The sequence below is a fragment of the Puma concolor genome, chromosome B3, assembly GCF_028749965.1.
Source record: "Puma concolor isolate L17-30 chromosome B3, mPumCon1.1.hap2, whole genome shotgun sequence".
NCBI classification, from domain to species: domain Eukaryota; kingdom Metazoa; phylum Chordata; class Mammalia; order Carnivora; family Felidae; genus Puma; species Puma concolor.
Genome location: NC_141672.1, coordinates 119,169,968 through 119,180,914, shown reverse-complemented (window position 1 = coordinate 119,180,914; position 10,947 = coordinate 119,169,968). Strand labels below are relative to the sequence as shown.

General features: G+C 38.9%; 1 protein-coding gene and 1 pseudogene across 2 annotated transcripts in view; one reads left to right on the top strand and one right to left on the bottom strand.

The window, feature by feature from the left end:
* PEAK1 (pseudopodium enriched atypical kinase 1) overlaps positions 1-10,947 on the bottom strand; it is a 315,319-nt gene that overhangs the window by 57,559 nt on the left and 246,813 nt on the right. The gene's annotated exons all lie outside the window — the stretch shown is intronic.
* LOC112855982 (60 kDa heat shock protein, mitochondrial pseudogene) lies at positions 7,805-9,808 on the top strand (annotated as a pseudogene).

The window sequence follows — 10,947 nt, the reverse complement described above, 5'->3', positions numbered from 1 at the left end:
CCATTCATTAGTAAAGACAAAGGAAAGTGACATTTCTGAGACTCTCTTGGACACCACTTAATGTAGATCACTAAGTAGTTATCAACATGCTGCAGGAGAAGGAAAATGATGTTTACTGGGCAAAAGTTCATATAAACCATTTCTGATTTCAGAGCAATAAATATAAAGGGACATTCTCTTCTCAGAGTCAATTTAAGATATTCCCTAAAATGTGGTTTTTAGGCTCCTCATCTCCACAAACTTGCTCTTGCCTTTTCTCCTTCTTCACCCAATCTCCTCATTGTTACCAGAAAGCTCTCTTTTCCATTATCAAAAAGGATTGGTAAAGGTTGGTTCAGAAACCACAACTCTACACTCACCTGTCTGTTTTCCTCCCAAGGAACGGGCTATGTACAATGAGCCTCAGCTATTGTGAAAACCACAGCAAGAGTTGCTGCTGTTAAACTGTGAGGAATTCCCTGGGCCTGTTCCCACATACATGAAACACAGCTCTGTGCTCTTAAGGGCTTCTCAAAACAAAATATGGATGTTAAAAAGTAAGAAATGTAAAAGACTCACCCACTGTACTCACTCATACAATTCCCCATTAAAGGATATTCTACAGGGCCTTCTTTGGTCTGTTAATCATGTTCTAAAGCTCTGATGTACCCGAGGTCCAACTGAGCTCAGGAGGACTACAAGTAAGATACAAGTTTCGAATTCTGCACCTTAATATCATCCACTGCACCTTGACCTTTACCTTACGGGTTTGGTCTGGGAAATGTGCCAAACTACCTCTGGGAAACTAAGCAAAGTGAAACTAGTTTTATTAACTCTTTGAGGACCAGCACAACACAATCTATATTCCACATAAAGATTAGTTTTCATAAGCACATGTTAAAATAAGTACACTGGCATATTAAACCACCAATTAAAATAATCATCAGCTATCAAGAACTACACAAAGAGAATTGATGAAAGTAAAATCACAAGGAATTGTGAATGGATGCTAAGATCGGCATTTACTGTGACAGCAAAGTCTAAAAGGAAGGATGTTTTTTTTAAAAAATGCATCAATGGTATGTCACATCCTAATGCTTGAGAGAAGAACACCTCTTTGTATGATGAAAATGGTAAAAGAGATGGGAAAGGGAGAGGTTTTGAGAGTTCAAGCTTAGAAATGGTAACATGCTAGGACTAAAAAATGAAAAAGAATTGAGAACAGCATCAGAGAAGGTTGACTCAGACACTATTTATCAATAGACAAATTGTCTAGGAAGAAAGAAGGAAGTAAAAATCTGACAAGTTATCTAAGGCATATTAATTTTATAAGGGAATATAATTTTTCACCATTGATTTCTTTCATAGATATAAAATCAGAAAACCCTCCCAAATAGTAAAATGACACTTTCCTAGATACAAACTTTATCTCCTAACAAAATAGTTCACCACCAATATTTCGTCGAGAAATGTTTAAGATAATAGGGAAAACACCAAAATGGGAATCAGAGAACTCAGGTTCTGATTACTTGATCCTCTGTACAAACTAGAGGACAGCATCAGGAAGGAGATAATAAAGAAAATGAAAATTTCCCCCATTTCATCCATGAGACAGAAGGTAAAAAAAATCTTCAAAATGAAATTACAAAAAAGCGACTAGAATTTCTAATACACTATATCTTAGCGTATCTTGAAATAACAAACATGACCAGGATAACTAGATTTTTTTTCCAGGTAAGTACAATTTGATATTCATTACTATAAAACAGAATTGTTAACTGGTATATGGCTCACAAAGAGGAAGTTAGCGCTTTTCTATTTCTACTATTTAAATTCATGTTGAAACAATCCCTAGTTCTATAGTGCTATGAGGAACGTCTATGATTACTATGGTGTTGACTTCTAGGTCCTAAATTGTCAGGTTGAGTCAAACCAGACTTAGCCTGCTCTTTTACTGGACCCTCAGCATCCACTCTGCATTCATGATGGAAGACAACACAAGTTTGCTGGTACCTCAAACTCTTTGACCGACTTTTTCATTAATGACCAATTTGTAATTGAGATTTGGTATGTTTGACCTGACACTTCAAAAAAAATCACATCATAATCTCCACAAAGAATTCTCATTTTCTGAATGTGGAGAATGAACTTAAGGTGTTCAAAGGAAACTGTAACACTGTTACAGATTTGTCTGTTCTACAAATGAATCCCTTGGTAAGGTTAGCTCTCATCAGTCTAGAGTATTCATACATAATTCAAAGCTGCATAAGCCATCTCCTGTGGGAAGCTCACTTGGCTTACCCAGGTGGTAGGATTAATCATTACACCATCAAACAAAATAATCTTGTTTTTTCCCTGGCAAATCCGTTGAAGACAAATTTTTGTAAAAATTCTGTTAAATGTCTAAATGCACTTTTTAAAACGCAAATCAAATTCTACATTAGAGTCCTTTATGTATCCAAGTATTTCCACAATTTCAGTTCAACTTTATCTTCAAATTCAACTACCTTCATTCAGCTTCAGAAGGGACCATAAACGAAATCAGGCTTCTACAGAGACCATCTGCCTCTTTGGGCAAATGGTATTCTAAATTCCCATTTGCCAGCTCTCTTCGGCAATGACATTTGTCTCTATTTGCCCAAGACAGCCAATAAACAAATGTGTGATTTTTAAAACCTCTTTTTATTCCTAAAATTCAAATCAAAGCATATCCAGAGATAGCATTTCATAGTTTTGTTAACTGATTCAGACCTGCTGATTTCTGGGGTTGCTGGGGATGATGGACTTTTGCAGAAATGGAATATATACTAACACATGAGGAGAGTTCAAAGTTATCAAACCCCACACCTTCAATCTATTGGAAGCAAACTCCATTTTTCTGTCCCTGTACGCCCCGCCAATGTGACATTTCTTAATCCTATCTTAGTTTTCAGGTCTTCAACTTGATTTTGCTACACTTTCCAATTACTGGCATTCTCAGGTAGAAAAGTGTTGTGTCCATTGATCACTATCTTAGTGTCTCCAATTTTCCACTAAGCCTTCTGTGGTCTTTAACTGAAAACTTCAAACTTCTCCTGAACTGAGATTAACCTTTAACTGAGATCTGATGAGCTCCTGCTAATATGTCTAACAGAGAGTCTGGTCAAACACATCAACTCTTACTGGTGAACGAAGTGGCTAGGTCTTAGAATGGGGAAGACTGGCAGCCACGTGCAAGGTCTTGAATAGACTCTAATTTTCAGATACTGCATGGTTTCACTTCTTTTTTTAAACAGATGTGAATAGCAAATTAAAAGTGTCTTTAGGCACTAGACCGCAAGACAGTGAAGTAGATAAAAACACAGGCCACTGTAAATCACTGTCATCTTCATAATGCCAATAAAAATTACAGTTTTAAAATTGTATGAAATACAAAGTCAGAATACTATCTGTGCAAATTAACAGAAAAGATAAATTAATCTTGGAAAAGAGCAATAAAAGGCGGCTGTCTTTTTCAATAACAGGGTTATAGAAGGAGCTTCTCAGTATCACCATTTAGGCCTTGGCTCACTTCTAAAGAATGGTGTGAGATACTGATGTGTATTTCCTGAAAAAGCAAGATATGAAAAGAAAATGCAGGCCTTTCTACTAGAACTACCCTAGGGAGGATATGGAAGTCATTTTTTGGGTCCTTGACTTTTTACCCATGCCCAGAAACACTGGAGAAGCAAGTCACTACACATTTTCCCACCCTCCTCTTATCTCCCTCAACTGTCCATCTGCCCTTCAAGTCAGAGGATGGAGATGATTTTGTATACTAAACTCTCTAAAAACATTGGGGCTCAAGGAGGGCATGGGAACCAAAACCACTCAGAGCCTATTCCTACTTGACACTGTACAAGCCACACACTTTTCCATTTAATTCACGAAAATATCTCAGGAGGCAGATGCAATTGCTTTCATTTTACAGATGGGGGAACTGAGATTGAGAGCAGTGAAGTGACCTGCCCAAGATTATAAGGAAACTTTGGTAGTAGAGTCAGGATCTGAACTGGATACTCTCCTACTCTGACATCCACCACACTGGCACCATAAGGCAAGCTTGATATACTGTAAAGACTCAACAATAAATGCTTATGAAGATGAAGTAGAGTGTTTTAAAAAGAATACAGCTATTATTGCTCTACTTTTGAAAAATTCTAAACGAAGTATTTACATTGCAAAAGGATTTTTATTTATTTTTATTTTGAGAAACAGCGTGAGCAGGGGAGGGGCAGAGAGAGAGAATCCCAAGCAGGCTCCGTGCTGTCAGTGCGGAGCTGGATGTGGGGCTTGAACTCATGAAACTGTGAGATCATGCCCTGGGCCAAAACCAAGAGTTGGACACTTAACCGACTGAGCCAACCTAGGTGCCCTGCAAAAGGATGTCTTTAAAGAGGAGCTGCTTTGGTAAAGAAAGACTGTGTTTATACATACATCACCACCATCGCCTCTGCATTTGTTGAGTTCTTGGTACTGTACTTAAATATATATTTGCTGGGCCGTCTGGGTAGCTCAGTTGGTTAAGTGACCAACTCTTGATTTTGGCTCAGGTCATGATCTCATATAGCGACATTAAGTCCTGTGTCAAGCTCCATGCTGGGTGTGCAGCCTGCTTAAGATTCTCCTTCTTGCTCCCTCTGCCCCCCTCCCCTGTTGTGTTTCTCTCTCTCTCTCTTTCTCTCTCTCTCTCTCTCTCAAAAAAAAAAATCTATACATCTATATCTATATCTGTCTTCTAACAATAACACTCCAAGTAAGGCTTGCTATTCCTACAACAAGGGAATCATAATAGTAGCCAAAACTTATATAGTACTTATTATGTACCTGTTCTAAGTCATGTTTCTCTAAAGTGGCACTACTGACATTTTGGACCAGATAATACTTTGTAGTGGAGGGATGTCCTGTACATAGTAGGATCACACTAGCATCTCTAGCCTCTACTCACATGGTGGAACCACTCCCTCCTTCCCTAGTCACATGACCAAATAGTCTGCAGACATTGTCAATGCCTGGGGCAGGGAGGAGTGAGGCAAAAACCATCCCCCTTCTAACCTTCTACATAAATTATTTTAAGTCTCACAACAATGCACTAGACATATTATTATCTGTTTTACAAATGAAGAAATTATAGTCCAGACAGGTTAAGTCATTTGCCTCAGATAACACAGCTGCTAACTGATAGAGTTGAGATTAAAGCCCAGCAGTTCAACTCTAGGGTCTGTGCTCTAAACAGAGACACTATTCTGCTTCTCAGTTTATAGATGACGTAACTAGAATCAGAGCTCAAGTAACTTGTCCAAGATGACAGAGCTAATAAGTGGTAAAAGCAGGATTGAAATTCAGGTCTGAGTGACTTCAAGGTCAGTGTTCTAAAATACTATACCAATTGTTACCAGACTTTAATGTGTCTAAGAATTACCTTGGTAACTTGCTAAAGATGCAGATTTGTGGCTCCCACCTCTAGGGAATGATTTAACAGCTCTGGGGTATGGCCTGGGAATCTGCATTTATATAATTGCTCTAGGAGATTCTAACACAGTTGGTCCTAGGCCCACACTCTGAGAAACTATTTTATAGCCTCCCTCCCCACCAGAGAGACCAGGGCAATAAGTATAAAAGAAACAATGTGCAAAAAGTGAGTAAGAAAATTTTAAGTCAGGAGCATCACTGCTCAGAAGTGATATAGTAGAAAGGGGAAATAAAATAATTTAAGTAGTCACAGATGAGAGATTCATAATGGGCTCTTTAAAAAAAAAAAAAAAAGGAGGGGGTATTTTGGAACCAATCCTTACCCTCTGAGATTTATTCTTGGAATACAATTATACAAACTCACAAAATGTTAGAAAACAGGGATTTGGCCTAGTATGATATTTATGGTTCTTACTTGAAGCCCTGGCTGGATAAAGTCTCCTCTGAAAGTAAGAAGCAGTAATAGGTCAAGTCTCCCAACATGCAGCACTACCTCAGTTCCTTGTATCAAAAGAGGACAGAGGTGAGCACAAAATGCTCACCTAAAATCTCTATTTTGTTCCACTGATCCTCTGTTCTACATCCTTGTGACCCATCAGGGTCATGTCTGGACTACCTGCAGGCCTTCAAGGCCTTTCACAATGAGGCTGCAATGTATGTTTCCATCCTTATTTCAAATTTTCTTTTTTTTTTTTTAATTTTTATATTAGATATAATTTATAGTCAAATTGGTTTCCATACAATACCCAGTGCACATCTCAACAGGTGCCCTCCTTAAAGCCCATCACCCACTTTCTCTTCTCCCCCACCCCCCATCAACCCTCAGTTTGTTTTCAGTATTTAAGAGCCTCTTTATTTCAAATTTTCTAATACACAATCCTTCAGCTTCACACAAACCAACATATTTCTACATCATAATTCCTTGTCCCTTGGATATCACATTCTCCATCTTTGCTGAACCTACTTTCCCTTCCTAGAGTTCCCTCCCTTTTTCTTTCCATATATTTCAAACCCAGCCAGTCACTAAAGACTACTCAGGTCTCACACTGCTCACAACATCTTTGTGTCTGCAGGGACTCTTCCTTCTCTGAACACCCATAACAGGTGTTCTGGATGAACGTTTGTGTTCCCCCCAAATTCATATGTGGAAGCCCCTAAACCCCAGTGTGACTATATTGGAGATGGGGCCTCCAAGGAAATAATTAGATTAAGTGAGGTGATAAGGGTAGGGCCCTGTCAGATAAGATTGTATACTTGTAAGTAAGCTGGCCAGTCTGTGGTATTTTAAGGTAGCCTGAGCAGATTAATATAAAGGGACAGAGATTATAGCAAACACTCAGTAAACTGGTGCTGAATAAGTCAAATCACATGGGATCTGGACAGCAAGGCACTGGAGAAGAGTATTACTAGGATCCTCTACAGGTTCTAGGGTGGAACAGGACATCTCCCTGATGCAGAGTGGAGCTACATCCATGTGCCAGCAGCACAGAAAGGCCAACGACTGATTCCTGAGTCTATATCCCCACATAAGAACTAGGAGTGGGGGTGGGAGCTATCAGCGTGCACTGCTGTCATTGTGTTGTTTTTTTCAGGCAAGCCTTTCTCCCTGCTATTAACAAATCACCATTATAGAAGCACTATATGAGGACAAACTGCTTGTCCTGGAATTAAACTTTTAAATATTATTACCTGATGACTCTAATCAATACCTACTACAATTATGTTAAATAATCACTGGCTCAAACTGTGGCTTAGAGGTCTGAATACAGGCCTGGAAATTAGAAACTCAAATTTCATTTCAGCTCTGTACCACTGCTTCTCGGTCCCTGTCTCCCATTATTCATCTAAAAAATGACTGTGGTGACATTTATAGGAGTGTGTATTAATTAGGAAATTCAAATAAAGTGCTTTTAAGAGAGTGAACAACTATGTTCAACTGTGCCAATGTTGAGTACTTTAAGACTGCTTGACAGCTCAGTGAATCAGTACACATCCCTTACTGGTCACAGACTTACCTTCTTGCACTCAGGCTGGCTTTATAAAAGACATGGCAGACACCAACAGACTCAACAACCACCACCAAGAGTGCAACAAAAATCACCTAGGGGTCAAACACCTCTAAAGTCAGAGTCTGGCTCTGCTACCTGCTTGCAGAGTGGCCCTGGGAATGTCACTGAGCCTCTGTTTCTCTGTCTTATAAAATAGGAAGAAGCATGCACTGTCATAGATGTTGGGACAAATGAGATAATGTGAGTGAAAGTGTTTTAAGAATTATATAGTGCCCCTTCCTTACCTCCGATGGCCTGCCTCAGCGCCCTGCCGCTGCCCCGCAGAAATGCTTTGATTACCCACAGTCCTTTGCCAAATTAGACCAGTGTCCAGGGCACTGGCTCCTCATCTCACTCAGGCTTATACCAAAGATGTAAAATTTGGTGCAGATGCCTGAGCCTTAACGCTTCAAGGTGTAGACCTTTTAGCTGATGCTGTAGCTGTTACTATGGGGCCAAAGGGAAGAACAGTGATTACTGAAAAGAGTTGGGGCAGTCCCAAAGTAACAACAGATGGTGTGACTGTTGCAAAGCCAATTGACTTAAAAGATAAATATGAAAATATTGGTGCTAAACTTGTTCAAGACATTGCCAATAACACAAATGAAGAGGCTGAAGATGGCACCACTACTGCTACTGTCCTGGCACGCTCTATTGCCAAGGAAAGCTTTGAGAAGATTAGCAAAGGTGCTAATCCAGTGGAAATCAGGAGAGGTGTGATGTTAGCTGTTGACGCTGTAATTGCTGAACTTAAGAAGCAGTCTAAACCTGTGACAACCCCTGAAGAAACTGCTCAGGTTGCTACCATTTATGCAAATGGAGACAAAGAAATTGGCAACATCATTTCTGATGCAATGAAAAAGGTTGGAAGACAGGGTGTCATCACAGTAAAGGATGGAAAAACACTAAATGATGAATTAGAAATTATTGAAGGCATGAAGTTTGATCAAGGTTATATTTCTCCATACTTTACTAATACATCAAAAGGGCAGGAATGTGAATTCCAAGATGTTTGTGTTCTGTTGAGTGAAAAGAAAATTTCTAGTGTCCAATCATTGTACCTGCTCTTGAAATTGCCAATGCTCACCATAAGCCCTTCATAATTGCTGAAGATGTTGATGGAGAAGCATTGAGTATACTTGTTTTGAATAGGCTAAAAGTTGGTCTTCAGGTTGTAGCTGTCAAAGTTCCAGGTTTTGTTGACAATAGAAAGAATCAGCTTAAAGATATGGCTATTGCTACTGGTGGTGCTGTGTTTGGAGAAGGGTTGGCTCTAAATCTTGAAGATGTTCAGCCTCATGACTTAGGAAAAGTTGGAGAGGTCATTGTGACCAAAGATGATGCCATGCTCTTAAAAGGAAAAGGTGACAAGGCTCAAACTGTATCCAAGAAATCATTGAATAGATATCACAACTAGTGAATATGAAAAGGAAAGGCTGAATGAACATCTGGCAAAACTCTCAGAGGGAGTAGCTGTGCTGAAGGTTGGTGGCACAAGTGATGTTGAAGTGAATGAAAAGAAAGACAAAGTTACAGATACCCTCAATGCTACCAGAGCTGCTGTTGAAGAAGGCATTGTTCTGGGAGGGGCTTGTGCCCTGCTTTGGTGCATTCCAGCCTTGGATTCAATAACACCAGCTAATGAATCAAAAAATTGGTATAGAAATCATTAAGAGAACCCTCAAAATTCCTGCAATGACCATTGCTAAGAATGCAGGTGTTGAAGGATCATTGATAGTTGAGAAAATTATGCAGAGTTCCTCAGAAGTTGGTTATAATGCTATGCTTGGAGATTTTGTGAATACGGTAGAAGAGGGAATCATTGATCCAACTAAGATTGTAAGAACTGCTTTATTGGATGCTGCTGGAGTGGCCTCTCTGTTAACTACAACAGAAGTTGTAGTCACTGAAATTCCTAAGGAAGAGAAGGACACTGGAATGGGCGGAATAGGTGGAATGGGAGGTGGTATGGGAGATGGCATGTTCTAATTCCTAGAATAGTGCTTTACCATTATTAATGAACTGTGAGAGGAAGCTCAAGGCAGTGCTCCTCAACAATAACTTCAGAGAAGTCAGCTGAAGGAAACGACTGAAGAAAAGGCTGGCTGATGGCTAAGAAAATCACTATAACCATCAATTACTGGTTTCAGTTGACAACATATAATGGTTTACTGCTGTCATTGTCCATGCCTACAGATAATTTATTTTGTATTTTTGAAAAGACATTTGTACATTCCTGATAACTGAATGCAAGAGCCATGTACCAATGTACTGCTTTCAACTTAAATCACTGAGGCATTTTTACTACTATTCTGTCAAAATCAGGAGTTTAGTGTTTGCCATTACCAGATGAAAAGAAGGAGCCTTTCTGTGGAGAGTAAGACTAATTGTGTACAAAGTAGAGAAATGTCCAATTATGTGACAACCTTTGTGTAATAAAAATTTGTTTAAAGTTAAAAAAAAAAAAGAATTATATAGTACATGTGGTTTATATATACAATGGACTACTACTTGGCAATGAAAAAGAATAAAATCATGCCATCTGCAGCAATGTGGATGGAACTGGAGGGTATTATGCTAAGTGAAATAAGTTAGTCAGAGAAAGACAGATATCATGTTTTCACTCATATGTGGCACTTGAGAAACTTAACAGAAGACCATGGAGGAAGGGAAGGGGAAAAAATAGTTTCAAACAGAGAGGGAGGCAAACCATAAGAGACTCTTACACACAGAGAACAAACTGAGGGTTGATGAGGGGGCGGGGGACAGGGGAAAATGGGTGATGGGCATTGAGAAGGGCACTTGTTGGGATGAGCACTGGGTGTTGTATGTAAGCGATGAATCACAGAAATCTATCCCCAAAACCAAGAGCACATTGTATACACTGTATGTTAGCCAATTTGAAATAAATTATATCAGAAAAAAAACAAAAAATAAAACAAAAAAATTATATAATAAGATATTGGTATTTAACTTTGGATTCATTAGGCGAACAAGGAAACAAAACTGACCCAGTAAGTGAGGGAAGTCTCAGCTGGATTCTTTACTTGGGGATATATTCATTATGAAACTCTAAGCAAGGCGGCTTATTTCTCTGGAGTTTTATCACCTTCCAGAAGGAAAGGAATGTAAAGCTGTCTGAAAACCACCCTATCATGGTGCACATAAACACAACTATTCTGCATCATTCTGTGATTAGGATAAAGTGAGATATCAGTTTTCTCTAAAAGGATTACTTAAAAGTTCAATAGTAAGGACTTTATGAACTCATCTAACTTTAAGAACCGTATGTCAGCAAATGTAGATGTGATCTTTATAAATGCTTATAGTCCAGAAGTTTCTTTAGAGCAAAGAATATATGATCAGGAGAGCAAGCAGCTATTTTCAGCTTCTCTCTCCAATTTTTTTTTTTCTTTATGAGAAGCAGGAA